General features: G+C 38.5%; 1 protein-coding gene across 1 annotated transcript in view; it reads left to right on the top strand.

Annotated features, from left to right (window-relative positions):
• The window catches only part of ANO2 (anoctamin 2), a 188,200-nt gene that overhangs the window by 21,425 nt on the left and 146,310 nt on the right, over positions 1–20,465 (top strand). The gene's annotated exons all lie outside the window — the stretch shown is intronic.

The following is a 20,465-nucleotide window of genomic DNA, read 5'->3' as shown; positions in this document are numbered from 1 at the left end:
TTTGTTTGAATTTGGACTGTGCTGATGGTGACTGGAGTCATCTATAACTTCTGTAGCTTGGGTATGCTCTGTTATTTTCCAGCTGTCAAAGGGTCTGTTTTGGCCACTGGAAGCAATTGAACCCTTCTCCAGTTTTTCTGTCTATTTCAAGTATGGCACAAAGCTATTGTGTAAACTCCATAGTACCTGAGAGCTCCACCTATTTGTATCACCAGAGGTAGCACTATGGAACCAAATGCTATCTCTCTCACTTCTTAACTTTTTCAGTGAAAAGGAGTGAGGGTTGGTCTGCATCATGTGATTTCAATGAATGGATTTGAAGAGTGACAATGTCATTCAAGTGGAAACAGAAAAAATATGACACCATGCAAGGTTTTTGAAGGTCTTCTGTATTTTACTTTAATGTAAGGATGAATATGTTTGATGACACCTAAATGGCAGCTTCTGAATGTTGTTCCTAATTTCAAAAATGTTGAGCATCTAGTTGTTCTTAGCAGTGGGAACTACTGGATATATAGCACTTGGGAACACTGCAGCTTTTCATGTTTTTAAAAATAGTTTCAAGAGGCAGCCTTTTCAATCTGGTAGGAGTTGCATTTGTGTTTTCCATTTTTAAGAACAAATAGAAAAAACCTCCAATATGCTGTCATAATTCATAGCCGCCATGCAGATGGCATCTGCAATGTTACAATGTTATGAAGCATTCAGGCAGATGCTCGCAGAAGTTCTTCTCTCCCTTCCACAATGACCCGGCAGATTTACGTAGGTGAAGGTAGGGCCCATGTGGTTCTGGAAGAACCAAGGTCACTTTCCCTCTTTCCAGTGTGGTCTGAGCTCCAAGGCTGCATACTATATCAAGACTGTCCCTCAAAGGGGCTTAGCATGATAAGCATTTAACATACCACAGGTTGGGACTTCTGGAGGAGAAAAGACCTTCAGATACAGCTTAGTCAAACTGAAGTTGGTTCTGTGTATTAACCATGCCTCTGTCCTGAAAAAAAGGAAACTGTGATACATAAGCCATCCAGGAGGTTGTAATTAGATTGGTTTCAGCTAGAAGTTGCTTTGCTATTCATTGTAAGGTCTTTTTAATCATAGGACAAGGCAAATAATTCCAAACTGTATCATGTGTTTGTTTCTGTTGTTCCAGATGAGCAATTGCTTTTGCCTAAATAGAGCAACTAGGAAAAAAAATGTAGCGGAGTGCCATCAGGCCTCACAATTTCCATTAACATTAATGGGAGTTAGGCAACTAAATCCCCATTCACAGCACAGAAAAGTTACCCTTTGGGGTAAATTCTCTTCTTGATACAGAGGTCTGATAATTCTGTGAACACTAGTGAGTCTCCCTTATGTATACAGGTATGTGTTCATGGTGTTTGGCCAAAGAAATAATTACGTAGGAGCTAGATTTTTATTTCTGTGCAGTTATTCGAGGTTAGCACTAACGTAACAATGGTTTAATGACCAGAAACAGAACTGTTGGACAAAATTCTTTATTTTGCATGAGTGTATGGATTTTTTTTATTTTTTTAGTTAATAGAAATGGTGATTAAGTTTGGTTTAGTACCACACTCAAGCTCTATCATCTAGGAATTAATTCATGAGTCACTGCTGGCTTTTCCCTTCAATTCCTTTGATCTATGTAATAATTTTAAAGCATTATTGAATTCACTAAAAGGATTGAGACCTATGCTTTCAAGGACATTCTTCAGGTGGAATTAGGTAGATTAGGTTGGAATTTCATGAAATGTCTAGCAGTAAAGCAAAAGAACAAAGTGTATTTGAGAGAGAATGAGCTACTGGTAGTTAGGGAAAAAAATGAAGCTATGTAGAGTGATATTCCTTCTTATCTTTGGAAACAGCAACTTTTCTAGGCAGAACACAAAGACATCACTCTTGAAAACGTGGAGGTGGCCATTACTTTCTGTAGGCTAGTGTCAACACTGGGAATACTGGAAGAATACCAAAATCTCTCTCTTCCAGAGGAGCACAGTGCGCTTCCCTTGGTCATGGTGTCAGTTTACCAGATGGAAGACAGGGAATTTGTCTGCAGGCTTTGTCTATATATTCACCAAACTCTGTCATGTCTTACCCAGAATAATTTAGTAATACAAAGAAAAATTAGCATCTTGGAGATACAAAATATATTCAAGGTCTTGGAAATGTTTAAGCAAAACTCCAAGCTGGCACCTCCGAAGTATTAGTTCCGACTACTGCTGTTTTTCCTTAATCCCTTCAAAATGGGGAAAAAGGATATCCCTGTCCATCCTACGCTTAGGAAATTTCTGCAAATCACTCGGAGTCCTAACTCTTCTCACATTGAAACTGGCCACAGGATGGAAAGGATTACTTGTCTTTCATAACCCTTTGAAACAAAGTTTCAACTGCAGTGCAGGTTCTGTAGGTCATCTTTAGCCTTTCTGAATTTACCTGTGATTATTTCTATCCCTCTCTTGACTTAATTGTCTCCCATCATCCTCACTCATTTCTAGGTGGTAATACCCTGATGCCTGTCTCAAAAACCACTGGTGTTCCTGCTCTTTCATCAACCCTCATATTCCGTATCTCCTTTTACAGGCTTTGAATAATCATTCTCTGCTTGTCTCTTAATGTTTACACGTATTCAGCTGCCACTAAACCCTGTTAGGTAACCAAGACAATCACAGAATCACAGAATATTTTTGGTTGGATGGGACCTTTGAGATCATCGAGTCCAACCAACAAAAAAAACCCCAAAAAACCCACAAACAAACAAACAAAAAAAACCAAACCACCAAAACCAAAAAAAAAAACAAACCCAAAATCCCAGAACACCAAACACCAAAACCGAAACAAAACAAACCACAACCCACAACCACACGCCACCCCACCCACAAACAGACACAAACCAACAATCTTGGCCACTAGAGCATGCACCCTTTTTGCGCAAGTACTGCGCCCTTTCATTGTCCACACTCTGGATAGTGGAACATAGGAAATTTCATATGATATTCTTTGTTGTGTAGGTGTACTTTCAGGCTTTTGCAGGACAGGTCGATACACTGCGATGCCCATACCTCTGGCAAGCCTACTTGCTTGTCACAGGTCTCTGCGAGTTCACTGGATCATGTTTACCCTCTACCTCCAGTGGCACCACTCAGCTTTCACAGGTCAATGCATGGCAGCTGCTTCACCTGACCAGTGCTTGACCTGATCGCTTATCTCTGGCCTCCATGTACTTGCCGCTGTACCTTCACAGCAGTCTTCTGCAGCAGGGCTCGCCTATCCCTCCTGTCCGTCAGTTATGATCAGTCACGGGGCCTGTGTGACATTATAATGCTCAAGACATCCGCTCCTCTGTGAAAATCTGGGGACTGCTATGTACACGAGGACTTCATGACTGCTTATTTCTCAAAGACTTATATGCAAAGTTTTGTTTCTCCCTTGTTCTCTCCTGTTTTAAAGTAACGCTGTCCTTAAGAAACTGCTCACCTAAAGCTGGGAAAGCTCGGCTGCAGTTAGGCAGCGAAGTTTGCTCATTAGAGGACTCGTTTTACTTTTAAATCAATCTGTTGTAGGAGGCATTTGAGAGCACCATGGTAATGACATAAGTCATAGCTTGCACCACAAGGGATCTCAGTTTGTTTTTCACCTGTGAGCCATGGTTCACAAGTGACTCTCCTGGAAAGTATTTCTTGGTTTAGGGGTGTTGTGTCACATCTGGCCACCAACTGGCAAGTCTCTTCACAGAAAAGTCAGCACGAAGAATGTTTTTAAATGCTCCAAGATCTAGCTGTAAATTGTTGTTAATTTACAGATCTTCATAATGCTCTACCAGCATTATCAGACTCGCTCCCTGGCAGGACAAACCCCACATATCATGAGACCTGCTGGATTAGGTTATTAAAGACAGCTCATCTTAGTATTAAAAAGTAGTTGTAGTTTATAATATACTGATTGGTAACCCTCCCGATATCAGTATAGCTGTTCTGTAGTAATATGCTGTACTCCTTGTAATTAATTCTCCATTTCCATTATTTCATAAAAGATGTAAATGTAATTATAACGTAAAACCAATTTTGTCAATGTTGTAGAATTTTAAGTATCACAAAAGACTAATAGGTAGCTCTAAAATGTATTCCTTCACTTGTATGTGTCAGTGGTAACTATCAAAGAAAATAATTGGCATATAATTATGGAGTACTCCAGTGTAATTAAAATCACAATAATAAGTGTAGCCAAGGAACTGTACATCAAAAGCTGTAAGCCAAATCCAGGAAATGAGGCAATGGACATCTTCCTGCTACCTGGACCCTTGAAAATGGAGATGGGAAGGTGGAAGAAATGCAAGAGTGGGAAGGCTGTTTCCTTAGTACAAATCTCAGTGCTCTTTCAAGTAGAAACAGGACACAGTAAATTCATACTGCCCAATACTCTTCGTATCTGAGGTGAGTGCCTCTATTAGCATATGCACTCATAAAAATGGGTAGGTACCTTTGAAGAACAAAAGCTCCTCCTGGCTCTCAGCTGCCAGCTCAGCCCCATCACCTCCTATGGAGGAATGGCAGGGGCTTGGGCATTTGCTGTTACTTCCTGCATGTGAACTGCTCCTGTGGCTTCCCTCCTTTTGGTTCCCTAAACTAACAGTACTTTTCTTCTGGCAGCGGCTCCTACCAAGTGAATGGCTCACAGGGACATGAAAACTGACTGCTAGGCTGAAAATATGGCAAGATTCATACCCATGTCTTTCTCCATGTCAATGCCAAAACTGCTGTCAAATGTCAGAAGCAGAACTTAAAAAAAATACTACTTCCATGTAGTTAAATACATGAGGATAAAGAGAGGAATAAAACATGACTAGCCTAAAGACTGTCCCTGTCTTCCCTGGCATACTGTCTGAGCTCCTTACAGTTCTGATTTCCTTGCATATCCTTTATTGTTGAAATACATTCTTCAAAATAACATAAAAGTGGAGAAATAACAGAAAAAAACAGAGAATTAAGTGATGCTAACTCTTTTCACTGGCAAATGGGTTTTCAAACATATGGAAGCATTCCTGTGAAGGGGAATGAGAATGAAAAATGGGAAGTTGTTTCTTAGTAGTATGTCTGTATTAATCTTTACAGTTGATGCTCACAACTGAAAACTCTATGTGCAGGTGTGCTTCCCACGGCTTCTGTTCTCATGATTTTTTTTTACCTGCACACACCCTCCGTACTTCTTCAGCTTTTCTTCCTCTCAACAAATTTGTGTCTTTATTCTGCCAATTCCCTGCAACAGTAATAGCTGTGTTTATTATACACTGGTTTTTATACATTATATAACGTCAGTTGTTAATCATAAAATAAATACCAATTAAATTATTTATAATTTTTTAGTTTTTAAATATTGCTTACCAATCTGTTTTATTCAGCTGATGGCAAAAGGTGCACTATTTCCATAAATTTAGTATTACTTTTCTCTAAAAAGCTGGGTTTAGCAAATATGATTAGACATTGATATATGCCTGTTAACTACAGGCAGGCAAAATGTACTGGAGTGAGATTTTAATGGAAAATATATTTATGATTAATCAAAAGTATTTGGGGATTCATGACAATTCAATGATTAATTTGAGGGAGGAAACGCCAAAGTTTCAGAAAAACACACTGCTTTAACCTTTTTTATAGACTGCACTTCTGGTTTGTTTCAAAATGTTTCAGGAGGAGATTTGCCTACATGCTATTCAAAATGAGCTATTTAAAAAATTAAAATAGCCAAAAAATAATTTTAAAAAAGAGACATTAAATTTGAGACAATTTTTTTTTTCTTCTTGCTGTTGTTTTCATTTTTGCAAGTGTCCTGAAGGCACAGGGCAGGCTGAATCCATATTGGGATTCTGTGAATCTACCCTCTTCTTTCCTGCCCTGAGCAATATGTCTTGAACATTTCTCTGTCTTGCAGTGCTGCCAGGAGTTGATCACTCAAAACGTGGATCCAGCTGAAAGTTAATCACTCTTTAAAACTAGGATTTCGTTTTCAGGCAATTGATCTGGCTAAAGAACCTCGCTACCCAGTTACATAAATGTGACTCAAGGGGGTGGAGGGATGGGTGTGGAGCCACATGGCTAGGGGTAGGGAGGAATTTGGGACCACAAACTCTGTAACTTACACCGGCCTGATTTTACGTGAAATGGCAACCTACCGACTGCCTGCAGTCTGAGGTGCTCAGATGGATCAGAGAGAGGGGACCAGCGGTGCTGGCTTAGAGAATAACAAAGCATGAGCTGGAATGCTCCTGCTCAGGACTCACTCAGTGCCACCCTCTGTATTCTCATGCTGCTCTGTGGGAAGCCCAAAAGCTGCTTATTCCTTTGGTGGGGGCAGGGGGAGAACCTTTGAATACCGCGGCAGTGTCCCTGCAGGGTCAAAGTTCAAGCGGGGGTTTCTAATTTAGATATATATTAAACTGTGTGTATGTATAGTGTGCGTGTGTATATGTATCTATACTAACGTGTGGACTTAAGGTGAATTAAGGCACTTTTTAGACTTCCAGAGTTACATAAACTTATGTATGTGTTTGTGCTTTCAGTCAAAAGGAAGCATTGCAATTACTTGTATTTTTTTTGTAAGCCATCTCTGTAAATATTTGAAAAGAGCTAACACATGTTGCAAATATTTAGCTAATGGTCTTTGTTGAAACGAAATTTAAGAAAGCTCTAAAATCATAATATCCTACCAGTATTAAGAGGTCATTTTGTGTATGTGTGAATGTTCCAGTTGAAGGCTGTTTCGGCCGAAACATCTGTTCAGTTATCTGTGATTGATGTGTGAATTTTTTGGCAAAAGCCCCGCTCAATATTTTGAATAGTGATTGCTAAATTTAAAATTATATTTTTAATGTTTTAACATCATGTGCAGAAGTTGTATAACCAGATCTGGATCTATGTGGTTACTGCTATTTATACCACTGTTGGGGTGTACAACAGATGAGAATCCAGTGTGTTCTGAACAAACATGGACGGAAAAGATGGATCCCCTATTACTAAGATTATCACTTGAGTGTAAGGAAATAGAACAGAATAGCCAAAATAAATTGCAGTGGGAGTACAAAGAATCAGTGAAATGTGCTATCCTCTCAAACTTGTGTAAATGAGAGCTCAGTCTGACCAAAGAAGTTTATGGTGAAAGCTATTACGATACATTTAAATTATCCTTGACCACAAATGCAATACTTGTGTAACATAAATGCCAGTAAGGCTATGTTGTAATGGAAGGCAAAGACACAATTTTCTTTATTTTTCCTTTAGTAAGCCAAAACACGCATTTAATTTATTGCCATGCCTTAGTCTGCTTATTTCTTATTGTTTGTGAATTACTGCTTAAATCTGCTAATTTTTTGTTTGTTTTTCTTGCTCCCAGCTTTGCAGAATAACTCTGAGTCCCTAACCTCAGAATACTGTCCCAACTGCATGCCCAGAACAAAAAGCATCTCGTGATCAGTGTTAATGATATGTGTTAATGTTATGAAGAGCGGTTGAAGGAGCTGGGACTGTTTAGTATGAGGAAGAGGAGGCTGAGGGGAGACCTCATCACTCTTTACAACTACTTGAAAGGACACTGTAGAGGGGTTGGTGCTGGTCTCTTCGCACAGGTAACTAATGACAGAACGAGAGGGAATGGCTTCAAGCTCCAACAGGGTAGGTTTAGACTGAACATTAGGAAAGAATTTTTCACAGAAAGAGTGGTCGGGCATTGGAATAGGCTGCCCAGGGAGGGGGTTGAGTCACCATCCCTGGATGTGTTTAAGAGATGTTTAGATGTGGTGTTGGGGGATATGATATAGGGAAGAACTTTGTAGTGTAGGGTAGATGGTTGGACTCGATGATCCCAAGGGTCTCTTCCAACCTGGACGATTCTATGATTCTATGATTTAAATGGATTCAGTGATGCCCTCTGCAAATGGATGATAGTTTTGCTTGAGACAGCTGTGTTTACTGAAGACTGCCAAAACTAGTTTAAAAAAAAAAAAAGACAAACCAAAAAAACCTACTACTTTTTTATTTTGATTTCATTCCTGATAAATCCTTTCTGATAGAGTTAATGACATCACTTGATGTGTGATCATCTCTGAACTGTTCATGTGTGTTAAGACTTATCCAGCGATGCCAGACGTAGGAGGATGGTGAACGCTGTAGCAGTTCCTTTGTTATGAGACCATGTGCTGAGATTCTTTCTCAAATAAGCAGTCGAGGAAGTCCTTAGGAGCACACCCTGCTGAGGCACTCAAAACTTGGCATAACAGAGTTTTTGTTACAGGAAGGACTTCCTGTATGTTCAGTTTGTGAATGCTCTTCAAGTACCCAGTTACGATGCAAGCTGAAGTGTGCAAATCTATCAGGGCTTTAAAAATGATGGCTAGATTCTGAAGAATTTAGTAACACTAGTATAAAAAGATATTTTCACACCCACTGATTTCAGAAGGCTTTGACTTAGTACTCATGAGTAGCTATCATGATGTATAGAAGGAAATACATTGGAGAGTAAGTGCATTACAGGACACATCTAAGGATTGCAGTGCCTAACCTACAGGAAAGGTTTGGCTTGAGCATCCTTAGCCTCTGAGCAACAGGCAGATCTCACAGAACTCCTGGTAGTAGCTGGCTTTTGCTATGCAAGATTTGGGTATTCTGTTGCTGAACATATCTTCCCATTATTAAGTCACAGCCTAGCGTAGCATGTATGTGGCTTTGTTACATAGCCTTACTCTTCTGAACTTTTAATGTTTATCAGAAAGTAATTGTACTTGCTAATACCATTCAGTGTGGCAGAAATATGGGAAAAATATGGCAAAAACGTGGTGAAGCAAAGCTACAAGCATGTTCAATGCAATGCAATACGTATATTTTTTTTTTTTAAAAAGCTGTCTAGACAGAGGTGCTATGTGATTTTCTTTGAGTGTGCTGATGTAGAACGAGCAAAAAGATTTATGAAAATGACAAAACGAGGAGTACTTCTAATGAGGCATAAAATGGATTTTAAAATATGGATGAAGGTGCTTACTGCTATCAGTGTATAACACTATATTTATTACAAAAGTCTGGTAGTGATTTCCTGTAAATTTCAATTTGTGAAATACCACCAGATTTGGAATAACAAATCTTACATTTTTGCTTTGATAATTCATTTCCCTCAAGGCACAAAAAACTTTGGCATAGTATCAGGTTAATATTCATATTCTACTTTCTACCTGCTAAGTTTCTTTCTCATAGTTGAAAGTTAATGGCCCACCTGACCCTTACATCTCTACAAGTGCTTTGTTCAGCTTTCTACATAAATTTTCATAGTTCAATGGCAATCCACAATTAAAAATTTACTAAAATGTGTTTTGTTGAATGCTGTTGTGAAATGGGTTGGAGAAACCTATAACTTTATAATGTGCCAAGCTTTACCAAACATTGTTATAGTAATGACACTGGCTGACAGTTTATTCTAAGAATTATAATAGAAATTGAATCTCACATTTCAGGTACAATGATTTGACAACTGATTTTTTTTTTTTTTTTTTTTTTTACCTGACAGATGGCTGGTCAGATACGAAATATAGCTGATGGCTAATCTCTTTTTAATTTTTGTGTTACAGAGAAGCAAACTGGCAGTTGTAAATCCTGACTGGCTGCTGCTGCTATTTTTTTTATTATTTTTTTTTTTGCTGAAGAGTGACGCCAGAATTATGGTGATAAGGGTGAGAGCTAAATCCGGCCAACACAGGTTATGGCATGAGCAAAGCAGTACTGCTAGGATGGATGACTGCAGTATAGTGTTATGATTTAATGCCTCGTATTGTGGTTAAGTATGCGTTGTAATAGGTACTCTACTGATACCTACTGAGTGATTATCTTTTGGACCATGATTTTTGGGAAGCTGAGACAAGCAGTATAGATGGGAGAAATACCTGATGTGATAGAGTGTACTAAGGGCTGGTTTTCAAAACTGTTGATAATTCAGCAGGTTCTACAGACATCACCAGAAAGTGCTGGCTAATTAGTATTTCTGAAAATCTAATATTGTCCATTTACTGGCTGACTTCAGTAGTGATCATCATGCTCCTGTGGGACAGTATTATTTCCAGCCTAGGTACCATATTAGCTGGCAGAGCTGGGTCTCTTAGAGCTCCAGAAATAGTATAATACTGCACTTTCCATCTATGAACGAGGTATTTCTTGGACACTGATTCCCAGCCTGTTTGCCAAGCTTCTCATGCTAGGCTCAGCTGCGGTGTTTCAAGAAATTATTTTTCTTTGCTTGATGATTTGCTCAGATTGCAGGGCTGCTGCTGCTGTTGCTGCCTTCTAATCATCTGCAGAGCCTGCAAGCATCCAGCGGAGCTTATCAGCTTGGCCTCCACACTTCATCTGAAGCATGGTTGTGCCTCATGGCCTGGGAACTGCTTCTCTAGGAAGTCCTTGGATACAAAGAACTAGTCCTAGAGATAGTGTGGCTTTATCATACCCCTGTTGATGCTGGCCAGTTTGAAATGCAGTCTGGTTCCTTGCATTATGTGTGTTTAGTAGAAGAAAAAGAAACATTCCTACCTGAATTTGGTTGTCTCCTTGAAGTAGTACAAGAAATGCCATTGTACTCTTTTGCAGTCTGTCTTTACTCTTTCCCACACCTGGCTGTACAACCTAAAATGAATAACACCAGGACTGTAAATACAACCTAACAATAACTAAACTAATCATTGTTGCAATTAACTGCAGTCAGGTACTGTAGTCTGGAGATGGGATGAACTCCCTTAAAGAACATGTGCTTTGAGAATTTGAACTGTAACATCGTCAAGATCAGAAGGGTTATCTTTTATACTCAGTTGTGATTTTTTAGTCCTAAAATGTAGGAAAGGCAGGTATGTTGATAGTGACCATTTCCAGCACCCACTTTCCCCATCTAAAGTTAAATTCCACATTTTCTAATCCCATCTAATAGACAATAGCTCACTAGTCTTTGTAGCCTTCAAATCTGTTTTTGAGCATTGATGTATCTTGACTCACCCAGTCTGAGACCTTTTGGTTCAAAAGAGAAATGATTTTCTGAAGCAAGCATGGAGTATGCTGTACTTCAGTCCTGATCCTGCTTATTCCTGTTGACAGCTACCAAGAATAGAACAATTTCCCTTGTACTATTCAAGAAATGAAGTGTTTTTTTCTCAAATAACCAGAGTATTGGGACACATAACAAACCAGCATCATTAGCTTTCCTTTGGTTGATTGGTGAAGATGAAAGTATTTCTGACCCTTAAGCCTCAATAATAAAATAAATCTAACTTCTTTTCCTTGTGTTAAATTTTACCTGTATTTGTTCTTCCTCAGTCAGTGTTTGCAGAACCCAAATTAACTTTGACTTTTCCCCTTGCTGATAAACCTGCATGAGTCCAGGCTTGAGTGTGTTCAATTTTCAGCTCATAACCTTCAAGCATGCCCATCTAAATAGTTCTGTTAACTTGATGTAGCTGTGCCAAATTACATCATCTGACAACCTAGCCTCATAGTGTCATTAAAACATCAGAAGTAAAGCAATTGTATCATAATCTGTATTACTTATTATAAACTAATCATCAGATTGTAGCATGATCTGAAGATACAGGAACTGCTCAGTGGTGAGATTATGAACTAGTGACAGTTCTTGGGTCCCTATTATTCTCTAGACTTGAGGTGTTGCAGGGTGTGATATGGTGGGGAACCTAGGCATGATGTGAGCACCTACTGAGACACCTTCATCAGTCAGTTTCCAGTCCACCACTGAACAGAGAGCTGTTAACATCCCCTTTTTTGACTGGCACGCAGGTGACCCCCATGACAATAGTGAATCATAGAAGCCTATAGTCTGTCCAAGGGTGAGGCAGTTAGATTGCTTACTGTGTATTTTTGACTATGCAGTTCAGAGAAGAAGACCTGGTGGTAGGAAGTAGGAGGTCTGATACTGGGGAGAAAGAAGGGTCTAAAGTCTCTCTTACCAGATCTGGCATAATTACCATAAAATGATCCTATCATTTGAGACAGTTCATCAACATAATACTATGTATTTAACAGTTGCAATGGTAAAATATTTAGGAAAGAATAGGAACAGTACAAACTTTTATGACACTTTTGCTATATCTCCTGATGACAGCTACTTTCAGTTCAGGTAATTTCCCCAACTTTATGTAGTTTGTCTATCTAGTAACCTCCCATGGATCTCTCTTCCAAAGTCTGGAAACATGAGAACATTCCATGTTCTTGAAACATCATATGGTTTTTGCACCCACAAAGTCTTTTGGCAAGACAGAGGTACTACCCACTGCATTAATATCTGTGTCCTTATGTTTATTTTGAGTCTGGCTCCCAACAGCTTAGTCTGGCTCTGTCTGAAGTCCTTTGGTTCTTGCCCCAAAAAAAGACAGCAGGCAGTCTATCCACATCCTCTATTCTTGTCACGCATGATTTTATACACTTCTACAATGTCTTCCTTAAGATTGCTCTTTTCCAGAACGGAGGGTCTCAGTCTACTCAGTGATTCCTATGAAGCTGTCATAGAAGGCTTTTTATGGTGGTCTGAACCTCTGAAACCATTTGTGGTCTAATTTGGCTCTTTGGAGGTGAGGAGAGAGGCAGACATTTAGTTAAAAATGTGGATACAGCATGGATTGCTATGTTTAAATAATATTTTTTTTCTTAGTCTCTATTCCTATCCAAATGGAATGGAATGTTTGATTTTCGTATTACTCAGTACAAAATACTGAGCTGATATTTTCAAGGAACTTTCAGTTGCAACCCCAAGATGTCATTACTAACTGGTATAGGTCAGTTCAGAGCCCAGCGTGTTATATGTTAAATCGGTTTTAACCAACGGATATTGCTTTCTATTTATTTACATTGAAAGCCATTTGCCATTGTTCAGTCTCTTACTCTTACAAATTTCTTCTACAATTTCTCACAGTCTTCCCTTATCCTTGCTACCCTGAAAAACTTCATCAGCATAGTTTGTCTTCTCACTGCTTATCTCTTTTTCCAGGCCACTTATGATGATGCTGTACAGTGCTGACTCTGCAAAACCCCTTAGATGACTTTTTTTTTCAGTGGTGCAAGATCTCCTCCTACCCACTGTTTCCTGTTGTTCAACCAATTACGTTTCCACCCCAGGACCTGTTGCCATATCCAAAACATGTCACATGATGTTACTGTGCTACTGCCAGTGCTTCTTCCCCTTCTCTCCCTGTTTATAGTGAGGCTGTAACTGTCTAGGGAGGTTTTGAATTCCCCACCAGAAAACAAGTCAACCAGAACACTATGTTCATCTTCATCCCCTTCCAATCAAGCCTCTGCAAATACAGCCAACCTTCCTCTTAGTGCTATGGATCTTTGGTGAAAGACTTCAAAGGGAGACACCATCCTGGAAAGGCTTGTAGCCTCTGATTAGGAGAACATATTTACTAAACACAATACGTTTGTACCATCAGTTAACACTTTTAAATTAAAGTAAACCCTCCAAATTTTTTTTCCTAAGATTGAATTGAAATTTAAAATCTTTCAACACAAAATTGAATCATCCCTTTCTTTGCTTGTTTCTTAGTATCCCAGATCAAGTATTGAGTGATGAAGCAGTATTTTAAGGTGCAATTCCTCTGTTTTTCACTTTGATATCCTAACCACTCCTTCCCTCCCCCCACCCCCAACATTTTTTCTTTAGATTGAGTCTGCTGGAGTGAGGTTTCAGTCTCGTATTTCATTAATCCCCCTACTGGTAACATGCCTGTTATCTGGTCTAAAGATTGACTTCCATGATCTTGCTGCTTCATCTGGAAAATGGTTTAGGATATAAATCTCTGTGCAGATTACTGTGCCTCATTCCCTCAAGAGGAATTACATTTTGCCCTTTTTTATGTTAACTCTTTGGCCTCAAGAAATTTGTTGATTTTATTATTGATAATCAAGTTTGATAGGATGTATTTTACAGAATATTGGCTTATTTTCTAGCTAATTTGGCGCTGAATGTATCCAGGCCAGCTGATTATGTGTTTTTCCATTGACGCTGCCAAAATACAGGAGGTGGTAGAGTAGACAGACTCCTCCCTTCCTCTTTGAGGAAGTCTGATTTGGGTAGGGTTTTTTCACTTTTGCATTTTATTATTATTTCTGATATTCTTCAGTCTCAGAAGATCCATTGAAATTGTGATACGCTTTTGTAGCAAGAAACCTGTGTCATTGACACAGGAAAAATTTGCTAATCAAGTTATTGTAAACCAATAGGCGAGATTTTGCTTTACATTTGAAAGTCGCATTTCTCATGCTGTCGTAATTAGTGGTCATAGATAAATATTTGGAAAAAAAACAGGAAAATGCAATAACTTTGAAATCCAAAATATGCATTCAGAAAGAATTAAAAATTAATAACAATCCTGACATGTTTTTTACCCACCTCCATATAGGTTCTGCCTTGAGTGCTGCAGTAATGCAGAGGCCTGTGCCTTTTTTGTATTTGGCAGACTTAACGATCTATTCTACATTTGTGCTTGAGTTTCTAACAGCTCATTTTCATTCTGTTGTGTGCCATTAAATGTTTCCATCTTCTTCAGGGGAAGCATGCCTGTGTTTTTAGGCTTCCTGTATCATCTTCAATTCAGAGTCACTTTCTGTCTATAGATGAGTGGGAAGATTTTGGTTGGAAAGATAGCAATGCCATGAAGAAACATTGCAAAGGATGTGCAAAGTCAACTGTTTCATTCCACAATGCTTTATCTAAGGAATTAAGGTTATGTAGTTTCTTTTAAAATATTTTGGCCAGAACTTTCATTCCAAGGTGTTCTGTTCTTTGCTTATACTCACTAGTATAGTCTTTAACTGTTTATGTTCAGAGGTGGGAGTAAGAGAGTAAAATAAACAGGGCATTAACACTGTCGCTATTGGTATAAATGAAGAAAGAGAAAGGCAAACTGTCAAAATGTGTAAATTATTGCAGCTTTACTTAAGGTCTGAAATTTGGACTTGAGCACGTCTGCTTTGTATATTGTTGAGCTACTAAAAGTAAACCTAACTGTGAACTAGATGGAGTTTACTTTTGCCATCAGTGAATAAGCCTGTGCTTTGCAACTTTACACGTGCGCTGTGTGTGACCGGTTGTCTCTCAGGAGTGGGACAACTTCTTGGAGCTGTCAACGATTACTGCTAATTATTTGTAATACTGTTGCAAGAGAATCTGCAGTCATTAATGAGGATCCCATTATGTTAGGCACTATACAGCCATAGAGTAAGGTAGATCTTTACTCCAGAGAAATAATGAAAATAGAAAAGGGGAAGTTTGGCAAAAAGTAAAAGTACTACATTTTTGGAAGGGAAATGGTAAAATTATAAGATGTGTAGTATGGCTACTGTCTGTAGCCATACACTCATATATTTACTGTATTATTTGAGCACCTCTCAATCTGCAACATATTTATCTTCACAAATGTCTTTTCATAGAGGGAAGTTCCATTATCTTCATTTAATCAGTGACAGAAAAGAATTAAATTACTTGGCTACAATTACATAGATAACATGAGTAGGGAATTGCTCTGGAGAGACATCTTCATGTCAAGGCATTCTGGGTCTTGACTTCTCACCTGAACTAGTGCACTTACTTTCCTTTTTATAATGTAACTGACATACACTTTGAAGTGTATGCTTTGTGATAAACTAATTTTGTATCCTGGATACAAAACATTAAGATCAGCAAAACACCAGTCCTTGTATAAATAGAGATTCAATACATTTGGCACAAAACATAGACACTTTCACAGTCGCTGTCTGAATCTGGCTATGCTGTGTCATTGCATCACGTGCTACCTGTGCAGGGGGGCAACAGCTCAGTATTTGGCTCGGCTTTTGTAAAACGTATGTGATCAGAGTTCTGTGCTGGTAACACAAAATTGCATTTTATTTGCACTTTCATTGTTATTTGCCTCAATTTCCAGGGCTGGTATCAGGAGACTAGACGTTAATTTTGAACAATTGCATTTGCAGACGTGACTGACTCATTTGGTGATGGAATAAATGGGAAGATGATTACTTTTACTGAGCTACTGGGACCCATCTTTCCCCCCTACAAACCATCTCATTGTGCTTTCCTAGTGTGGCTGGTATTACCAATGTCAGCAAGAGATGTCTGATTATATTAACTGAAGTCATTAGAAACTTTCTGTCTGTATGTGTCTGGTTTTTTTCTATTTAATAATCACAGAAGGATAAAATGTTTAAGGCCCAGATAGTTTGTCTTTTTAAGAAGGAAGTTTACATGCTTCAAGTTTTAGGATTTATGCCTTTCCATTTCCTATGTATATTTTTTTTAAATCATAAGAAAGATTAGCAGTTCCCTTGGACTCCCTTAGACAGTAGTTAATCACTTCTGTGAAGCTTCTTTCTACCCTTCAGTGTTTCTCTTTACTTCCTACTGAGAGACACAGCAGAAATCTATTTCTTTGGACAAGTATTTTAAAATAACTGATTTCCTTAAATTTTATGTTATATACAACTATATTCCTTTAATATAGGATGAGGGATGAGTGATGAGGAAATAATAAGAAAGACTTACTAAAATATAACATTCAGCAATGAATTTTGTATTTAGACAATTGATAGGAGCAATATGCTAACGAAAAAAAAGTCTGAGGCTCTGCCAGAGTATAAGTATTGGTTTTGTCCTTTCTGTTGTCTTGACTGTGACCGACAAACGTGATGACTTTAGCATCATATGCTCTAGCTCATAGGAGAGGTATCTAAAGAAACTGTCGAGGAAACTTCATCTTGAGGTGACATGACATATGACAAATTGGTTGTCTGAACGAGTTAAAGTGGGAATCAAACTGGCCAGACAAAATAATGGCACTCTGAAAAATCTTTGAACTGGACAAAGATTTTTGAGCACCTTTCACACGTCATGCTTTTATGAAGCAACAGGACTTCTCCTCAAACTCCTGTTACAATAGAGAACGCTTCCCAGTGCATCTCCTCAAGCTGTGGCCTGTCCCTGCAAGGTCTGGAATTGAGAAACTGTGAACTGGAATAGATTAATAAAAGCATAGTAATTGTGTTATAGTGGTTGAAAAATATGCCATGTTGTGGTTGTAACCATCAAATTGAAATACGGATGTGCCACTAAATTTAGAATAACTAACTTCTCAAAGTTGATATCTGACTTTTGTGGAAATCTAAGTTCAATGACAGATCTAAATTTTCGGGCAGAGAGAACTTTTATACTTAGTCTAGCTATTATGCTTGTCTAGCTATAGTTCAGAACCTTCAGCTTCTAACTAAAAATAATAACTTTTTGAGTTTTCACCAGTCAAATTATAATCGATAGGAGTATATTCTTTATAATGCATTTTTATCTGCTATGGCCTTGATGATGATCAGTTTGCAATAAATCTCAGACTTGCAGCTGATGCAGTCACTAAAGTATTTTACTGTTAAGGCATGAAAGACAGAAAAAGTCTCCTTGGAGAAACTTGAATTTTATTCAGCCTATACATTTCCACTATAAGATAGAAAAAAATGCAGTATAGACTGCTGTTAAAGTCCTGTTTTAAACTACTATGAATACATGATAGACTGAAAGCAATATCGGATCTATTTTTCTTCATGTGCTGATTGAAAAGCAAACCAGACCTTCCAGATTTTCTTCCATTTGACTTTAATGCTGAATTTTCCTATTGAAATGGGATGGCCCAATTTAGTTTTACAAAATAAAAAAGAAGCCAAGATATAAATATATGTTGAATAATTCATAACCAGCTTAATGAAAAACTTCTACTCTTGAAAGTTATTGGAAGAACTCTGTAATATGGAATACAGATTTGATGAAAAAGGATCATGGGAGCAACAAATTTGTTTGTCATCTGCATCACAGTGCTTAGTCATTTGAGTAACATAATCAGGGAGTGTGATGATACAGACATAGAACAATGCAGGGCCAAGAATGAAGTCCTGCGGGACATCAGCTGTAAGTGAAAAAGGACTTGATTAAGGATGGCTGTATTAAATAACAAGTGAATGGTCAGACAAAAATAACATTAGCCAGCAGAATATCTTAGCTTTAGTGATACATCTAGAGTACAATGAATAAGCAATAGTGATTGTGAGTATTCAAAATAGAAGACTGACAACATTTCATCAGAGCAAATATTAAATTGTATTCATGAACACATGTACCTTGATCATTTCAGGTGATTAACCAAGTGACACCATTTATTGGATGTCTCTAGTAGACAGTTATAAATCCACTCTGGCAATGAGAAAAACAAGTTCTAACTTTTGGTAATGTTTGCAATACAATAAGCACTCTGGGAATAAGTTACATGAACAGATCTTCCCCAGTCGTCATAATGATAATGACAAAAAGAGCATGCAAGCAGACAGCTGGAAGGACTGCAGGTGAAGGTTTGAAAAGTGGGGATAGGAGCCTTACCAGAGGAGTAGCTGGTAGAGGTTTTTATTTTGGTGGCTCTGTAGAAAACCAGGTATATGGTTTATCCCTTTGAGATATGAGATTGATGATTTAAAATTTATTCTAAATTTCTTTGATTAATTTTAATGTTAGGAAAGTATAGGAAGATGTCAGAAATATGGTTCTAGTAATCCCAAGCTAAATATTCAGCAGTCTATATATAGTTTTGCACATTTTGTTTGCCCTGCAATAGGTATCACCTAGATCTGTTTTCTCTACTTTACTTACTTTCCATTAGTCTTTGTTAAAATGGTCTTGGTTTCCTATTGTGGGGTGATTTTTAAGGTTTTTAAAGACTTCTAATTCTCTGATTCCTCGGCATCGGTTATCACTTCATGAACAGCACAACTTTCCAACATATTTTTGTTCAAATATACAAAAGTCATATTCCTCATCTAGACTTTTCTCTCAAATTATCTGAGTGATTTTATTTGTAATTTGTGTAGTCATATGAGCCTGAGCTGGAAACAACCAATTAGATCAGACTGTCCCTCCTCTTGCCAATGTGGAATATAGGCCCCCAGACAGAGGACACAACCTTGATTTTGGCTAAAGCTGAGGAGAAGCCTGCTGATCTTCACCCACTGAAATTTAAACTCTCATCTGTTATTAATACATTTTCAGCAAATGATTACCAGAACATCTGCTCATGCTCAGTAAATTTTTACTTCCTTCTCTTAAAGCTGACTTCCCCAGTGGACTGATGAGAGAGACTTTCTGCAGCCCATTCTGCTCTTTAAAATAAGATCAGTCCACTGAAGAAATGGTAGCTGAAAGTGATTTAGTGATCTTTGTAGTTCATATTGCAGCTATACGGGAAATAAGAGCAAAATGATTGCAATAAGAATAGTAGGATTTGCAACTAACTGTTTTTTTTTTTTAAATAAGCATTATGAAACATTCAGCAAATTCATGTTTGGTATTTACATGAAGTTGTAGGCATTTATACACTTTGAAAAGATTAAATACTGGTTCTAAAAGGCTGATACCAATGTGACATGGTACTGCTTTATTTGGAAATTGATATAAATTGTGTGCAAAACAATAAAAAAAATCATTGTGGCTGAGAGGAGAGGTTTTTCTGAGGCAAAAGCACTACAATGGTCTTTTAGATTCAGACATAAGTGAATCATATTTCTGTTTCAGACTTTTCATAACTCAAAGCTTTTGAGAAATAGAACTTTCTTGGAGTTCATTTCCACCAGAAGATGCTAAGTTTCCGTGCATATGGTCTGTGTTCCCAGCTTTGTTGAGTTACAGAATCACAGAATCACAGAATCTTCTTGGTTGGATGGGACCCTTGAGATCATCGAGTCCAACCAACCAAAAAACCACAACAAAACCACCACACAAAAAAACCAAAAAAAAACCAACCAACACCAAGCACCAAAACAAACACCCACAACCACACACCCCACCCACCCACAAACAGACACAAACCAACAATCTCGGGCACTAGAGCATGCCCTGAAGTGCCACGTCTACACGTTTCTTAAATACCTCCAGGGATGGCGACTCCACCACCTCCCTGGGCAGGCTGTTCCAGTGCCTGACCACCCTCTCAGTAAAGTAATTCTTCCTCATATCTAATCTAAACCTCCCCTGCTGCGACTTCAGACCATTTCCTCTGATCCTGTCATTATTCCCTTGGGAGAAGAGGCCAACACCCACCTCTTTGCAACCTCCTTTCAGGTAGTTGTAGAGGACAATGAGGTCCCCCCTCAGCCTCCTCTTCTCCAAACTAAACATGCCCAATTCCCTCAGCCTCTCTTCATGTGACTTGTTCTCCAGACCCCTCACCGGCTTGGTGGCTCTCCTCTGGACACGCTCTAGCAGCTCAATGTCCTTCCTGTAGTGAGGGGCCCAGAACTGAAGAGTGTTGCTTTCTGTTCTTAGGGTGCCTTTGTTTAGCTCAGATGTGCTACCAGGACAGCACCCTCTCAACAGCCCAGATTGCAGCAAACTTTACCATACGGAGACTCTCTTGTATA

Source organism: Numenius arquata, chromosome 1 (genome assembly GCF_964106895.1).
Source record: "Numenius arquata chromosome 1, bNumArq3.hap1.1, whole genome shotgun sequence".
Classification (NCBI taxonomy): domain Eukaryota; kingdom Metazoa; phylum Chordata; class Aves; order Charadriiformes; family Scolopacidae; genus Numenius; species Numenius arquata.
Note: the sequence above shows the minus strand (reverse complement) of the source record. Positions and strands in the feature narration are given on the sequence as shown.